Consider the following 7,083-nt stretch of genomic DNA (forward strand, 5'->3'; position numbering starts at 1 on the left):
GGTAACCATAAGGTTCTTGAGTGGCCTCTTTGAAATACCTCATAAGATGTTGAACATTTTCAGGGTACATTTGCCGCGCCAGCGTCATGACCTGTTGCTTGTCGATGGGATTATTGAATAAGACTAAATAATGGCAATTCCTTCTCTGCGTTGGATCCTTATTGTAGTAAAGGTTTTGATTGCTGTCGACATGAGATCATCCAAGATCACCAAGTTTCTAATACTTGGACTAATAAAAGAATCCTGGTCTAAATCCATTGGAATCCCTTGGATGAATTCGACCTCTGGCACAAGCGTTGCTTTGATGACGTCATACAGTGGTTGCCACCGTTTATATAGCCATAGTATTCGCTGAGGGGGTGGCGATATCTTTGTCATTCTGTTTTGAAGTAAAGTTTTGACGAAGTAAGTCTTTCCACAAGAAGTCGGTCCCAACACGTTAGCCGTGAATTGGTGTTTGGAAACAAAATCCTTCTGCTGCTGCGGTGGCGGCGGCGGATATGCATGACTGCCTTCCTGCGGCGGCGGCGGTGGCGGTGGTAGACGCTCTTGGTTTTTGTTCTGAAGAGGTGATGCTAATGTAAATGAGCTCTCTGTCCGTATTTCTTCTTCATGTAATTATAATGGAAATCATACATTAAGGTCTTGGATATGTCCAGAATGCTGAATCTCACATAGATAGGTCGGTTCAAGTAGAGTTTCTGTTTCAACATGTAAATGGCTACTAGATCGTCGTTGAAAATGCGAAAAGCGTGAAACGTCGGCTTGCAGGTCAGTTTTCTAGCTTTCCTTTGGCTGTGGACGAGTTTAATGTCGACGCGCTTCCGAAGATTCTCCATGGTTTTGCCAAACACCGCGTTATTCATTAACTTGAAAAAATCTTTTTCAAAGTCATTGGAGGCTTGCTTTCTCTTTTCAGTATTGAACCTTATGTGATTCTCTAACCAGAGTCGTTGTTGGAAAGCCATAATGCGGTGCACTCTAACAAATTTTATTCCCAGGGAGAGGTAAAGTTTTAAGATTGCGGTAATGCACCACGTATTTTTTCTTTGCTTGTAGGTTAGGTATGAGCTTCTCTGTAATAGAGCCTTTAAGGTCCAATTTCTCGAGCAGGTTCTTGAAATAAGGCGATAACATATCTTCTGTAGCTTGAAGTTTCTCTGGAGCCAATGGATATTCATTGTGGAGGTCATGTAGCTTAGACGTTAATCGAGGTCGACTTCTAAAATATAGCCCTCATCGGAATCGTCTGGGACTTGTGTAACATCAATAGGCTCTTCCGCCCACCTAAATCCCTCCACCAAAAGTGTCTGCGACATTGCCCAGGCATACAGGTTATTGGCGTCAAGGTACATGATGTGGCTGTTGTTGGGTTGGTTTGGATCATAGTTTGGGACTTATTATTGTTCGATTTGGCAAAGCGCTGTGATACCATAGAAACTCCTCCCCTGAGGCCCTTTTCTACAAAAAGATGCATATCGATATCGGTCAGGAGTTCTAGTTGTACACCTGTCATCTTGAGCGCTGCTTGCCATGCCAAGCCCGGAGAAGTATAAAAATGAGCAGGGTCTAGATGGTAGTAGTTTAGACAGATATTTCTAAAACTTTCAAATACATCTGCTAATGCCAACACGTCTGTGAGTACGTACAAGTCGTGGTAATCGCCCAGGTTGGTCACTTGGAATGTATCCCACACATTTTGCGCATGTGCATAGTCGTCTTCTGATACATCATTTTCTGATAGTTTGCTGTAAAAAGCTGCCATTGGGGGTAACTGAGTTTCAGTGAACTTGACCTCGGAATCAAAATAGTCATAGGGATACACTTGCTTACGGAGCAGCAGTTCCATTATTTCTTCTCCGAAGTACAGGACCATATGTTCGAATTTTGCTGGGCCTTCTTTTGCTAAGTTTCCCACTAGTTTTTCCAGTGAAGAATTCATAAACTGAAAGGAATCTATGAAGTCCATACAGCCCATCGAAAACGAGATGTATTTCTCTATATTGTTTGGAATGCACTTGATTTCCTTTTGTGTCTTTCCTATGGCTCGCATGATGAGGTGACTATCATATCCTCGTAAGTTATGAAGTATGACGGGTATTCTTTCAGTGAATTTGTAGTTAATGTTACAAGAGTTATGAGCCGCACCTCTGAAATTTCCGGTTACGTGACAATGATCACGCACTCTATCCTCCCCTAATTCCTTGTTACAAATATGGCAGTGGGGTGGACGTTCTGAAGTTTTGCCAATCGGTGTCCATGCGCATAGGTTCACATTGTTTGTAACTTCCGTTCGATGTCGGTTCTTGCTCCTCAATCATGACATTCTACGAACTTACTGTCAAGTCATCTAGACCCTCCTAAAACGATCGGTTTTCTATTGGAATTATTCATGGGTTAATCCTACGACCTTGGAAGCGATAACTGAAGGTACGTGTTGCCGTCTGTTTTCTCTGTATTAGTACTTGGTCGAGATCTACTTTGACAACCATTAATAGGTACTGTGAACACATTCAAAGTCGGCATACAATGACGTAAGGTACTTTTCAGTTTTTGTTTGTATGTCCTTGTAAAAACGAACCAACTTATCCTTCTTCCCATTGGGAAGTTGGAACCTTCTGTACTCCGTGTGAACTGGCAACTATGATTATATGGACTGTTGGCCAGTATCCACTCTTTCGTGAAGTCCCTGTAAACAGTGATGGAACAGATAATGATACAGGCCGATCAAGTGATTACGGCTTGCTCGAAGAAGTATTCATATTTAAGTTTCTGATCCAGCAGTAGTGTGACTTCTTGTTGGCAAGATTATCAATAAATTGACGTGTCTTTCGTTCGCCGTTTGTTTGGGGGGGGGGGGGGGGGGGGGGGGGGGGGGGGGGGGGGGGGGGGTGGGGGGGGGGGGGGGGGGGGGGGGGGGGGGGGGGGGGGGGGGGGGGGGGGGGGTGACATGGACTATGGATGGAATACGTCTCCCTTTTCTCGAAGCCAAATGATCTTTGATAAGATTACTTTTGGTTTATGAATCTCTCGAAGCGTGGAATGTCAGCCATCTTGTACCGGAAACGAAATCCTCGGTGAAATCTAATTAGGTCACGTGGATCCCTGTACTTTGGTCATGACGTTGTTGGGGGGGGGGGGGGGAGATTGGCCAGACGGGATGAAAGGATGTCCAGGACAGACCAACAGGAAACATTTGTTGTCCTTGGTTCTGGCACATTGATGAACGGCATATTTTGACCTCAGCTTATTCGGCAGGGGATGTAACTCGAACCCTTCAAGGGTTTGTAACGACGCGCCCACGTTGTAGCTTAAATTCCTAATGCTATGTCGGAGGGTCCATATTGCTTCCTTTGTCTCTGTATTTCGATGAAAGAAGTGGATAAATCTTCTTGAATGATACCCGTATACTTTCCACCTAAATTCATCCTGTATTTAATGTCACGTGACATTTTCCCGCGCGGAAATCAGGCTCTGCTTAGTCCCCGACGGTGTCTCCCTATCTGACTAAAAATCGGGACTTTGTAATGAATTAGGTACCCACTTGAATTCCACCTCTCAATAATTTTTTTCGTCCAAGCGTTTCTTGACGTCATTATAAATGTAATTTTAGAAAAGTCATGGGGTCAAACAATGGCCGATGTTTTGGCGGGAATATCTAATGTTTTTATCGTGCCATTTGAATGCTTCTTCCGTTAAAACAGGGGGTTTGCTTCATCCACTAAAGGGCTTGGTATAGGATTCGAACCTCTTACCTGATTATGCCTCTTCTGGTGACGTAGGTAACTTGTCCCGCCGAGTAAATGTTTGCGTTGCAATTGCTACATGTCAAATTATTACTTCCATGCGCACTCTTCTTATGCCGACTTAAGCTTAATTTGTGAAAAAAACTAAAGCTTCGGTCACAGATACCATAACTGTAATGCAGACGGGTCTTCTTTGATGGTGTTCCATATTCTGAATAAAGAACGTAAGTTTTACGGCAATCGCACGGTCAATTCAACGCCGTTGTCACAAACCTAGTAATGATCCACAAGAACTAATTTAGTCGGGAAAGAGGATTCCCGATAGTAACGGGGACGGATCACTTATAGTCTCCCTTCCGTGTTAGACAAGCAATCCCGCCCTATATGCGGTAACACCCTAGGGTTCATGCGTAGCAATTACGCTCAGAATCATGATACGAACAAAAAATCTCAAGTCCAGCCGGACATGGTTCACTCTGTAACTTTTTTCTGAAAACCGATGCTAAACGATTAATTTTCCGGCCTTTTATAGACGCGAGTCCATCCTGTTCGAACTTGAGATAATTCCGATGATTCGATTGGGCTGATGATCGGAAAGCGGGACCTCTGCAGCAATTACATGCTGCAGTCGTTATCGCCTGTCGTGGAGATGGGACGTGTCTTTAAATAGTCTCGAGTCAATATACCTATCGGTCAGGCGGAGCAAACACAATGTACATATCCTCAGTCAATACACCTATATCCTAGTCAGAGCGCACTCAGGTAGAACGTTTATTTGCATATAGACCATGGGCTAGGAGGGTCCCACATGCACCCCCCCCCCCCACCAAACCTCCGAACCAATATTTTTTTCTGAACCCTTATGACCCACTGATCACAAATCAAAATGTTAACATTGCATAAGTTGGGATGAAACTTCCGGTTATGATGTCATCAAGATGGCCGCCATCTCGAATTTCACTAAAAATTGAAAAAATAGTCATAACATTGTACATTTTTTCAACCGAAGTAGACAAATGAGGTATCAAAATGACCACAATAGAACAACAAATACATATCAGGACCAAAAAATCTAATATATGTAGTGATTTCTACGCAAGAAATTAAAGAAATCTGAGATTAAGCTCAAAAATGGTGATATTTCAGCAAATTTTTCATATTTGGCTTGACGAAGCAAAAATGTTTCACAACAGCAAACTATTATTTCTAATAAGTTTTTTGACCACTTATCAATCAGTTTAAGCAATAAAAACAACAAAAACCAATGTTAACATTGTATAAGTTCCGGTTATGACGTCATCAAGATGGCCACCATCTCGAATTTCACTGAAAAATGCAAAATAGGCATGTGGGACCCTCCTAGCCCATGGCCTAATAGGGATTTACAAGATATCGTGACCTACGTTATACACACACCTTACACACACACACAGTGACGCTATACGACGCCATTTCTAAACTTTTGGGAATTAAAAAAAGTTGGTTATTTTTCGTAGCTGTGTCATTCAATCATATGTGTTTGTATTATCCGATGGTCGCTGTTAACTTCCAATGTTGTTACCGTAAACGTATATAGTACGTTATTTACGCATGTATACCTCGTAGCCACATATATCCACATTCATCATTACGACGGGGATAATAAAATTCTATTAATGTGTTAAAATTGTTGCTGTATCAATAAACATGTCGTTAGCTTAGAGAGACTAACGCAGATAGATTTACACGAGAGGCAACCGGGAGGCTAACTGGGCGGCGAACTGGGGGCATACCTTTCGTAATGCTATTTAAACGGGGAAAATTAGCCGAAAGTGGGCCAAACTCTCACTTTTATAACTTCTATCTCGCGTGTTCAGGCGCTCGCAAAAATCATCAAAATACATTGTTAAACTCATCTCAGCCATTCTAAATCGCAATATTTTTTCCCGGGGTCGATCCCCAGACCCCAAAATCTCGCGCTTATCCGCTCACACGCTAATTTGGCCAATTTGCGTATTTTTTAATTTCCTTTTAGCGACCCCACTGTCTATAGATATATGAAAAAAAGTATATATGGTTGTGTGTTGAATTAATCTCCTCCTGTAGGTGCGGCGCGGGGGGGTGTTACAAAATTTTGAGGATCTTTGCCCCCCCCCCCCTCCATTACGTTTCATCTTCCTACGCCACTGCAGTCTGGGGACTGTATCGTATAAATAGGTATGCGGTCATAGTTAGGGAGTTTAGCATGTCTAGTTCCCAGGGTACCAAGCTCTGAAATATGAATAGGTATGAAGTCATTCGGGGAGGAGGAGTTGCTCTGAAATATAAATATAGGTATGAAGTCATTCGGGGGAGGAGGAGTTGCTCTGAAATATAAATAGGTATGAAGTCATTCGGGGAGGATGAGTTGCCCTGAAATATAAATAGGTATGAAGTCATTGGGGAGGAGGAGTTGCTCCGGTACATAAATAGGTATGAAGTCATTCGGGGCGGATGAGTTGCCCTGAAATATAAATAGGTATGAAGTCATTTGGGGAGGAGGAGTTGCTCCGGTACATAAATAGGTATGAAGTCATTTAGGGAGGGGGTAGTTAGTGGTGGTAGCCAAGGTTCTATCTTGAGCATATGGTGTCATTTATGTGGAGTGTTCTGATTTTGGACCTTATTTGGGACTGTGTTGTGTAGAGTTTTGTGTTTAGATATTTTAGTTACTAATTTTGTATGACAATTTGTGTTTACTGGTATATATACAGTTCGGAAAACTTGGAAGTTTGGAAGTTGAAATTGGATTTAAACCCCTGGAATACGCATTCGGATTTTTACATTGGAATTCATTCTTTGGTGATTACTAAAAAATATATTTGATTGTTCTTTAATAAAAGGGATTGAATTTTACATGACTTTGTATGTTGTTCTCTTAAGAATTAGCCACCTTACAAAAGTATATATTTGGAGCCGAAAGAATCTGCTTATAAAAATTGAAAGTTAAAAGAGAAACCTAACTGTACATTGATTTAATATATTTCAGTTGTTTCATTAAAGTATATTGATTATATTTGTAACTCCATGAGTTAGAATAGTATATGTTACGAAATACATATCTAATTGTCTCAATCCCAGAAAAAGAGATAAATTGGTGAAATTGCAATTTCTTTTTTGTTAAAAAAAATTCAAAAAAAATCAAACAAACAAAATTACATTTATAACCGGGGGAAAGGTTGACATTTTTGTCTTCGGTAATCTGTTGAAAACCATAAGGTTGGATAAATGAAGCTTTTAAATATTATGTTGTAGACTAGGTCGAGAGGAGTTATACTGTAATTAAATTTCGGGAATATCTGTTTATCGGTAAACTTAA

This window comes from Argopecten irradians, chromosome 8, assembly GCF_041381155.1.
Source record: "Argopecten irradians isolate NY chromosome 8, Ai_NY, whole genome shotgun sequence".
Classification (NCBI taxonomy): Eukaryota; Metazoa; Mollusca; class Bivalvia; order Pectinida; family Pectinidae; genus Argopecten; species Argopecten irradians.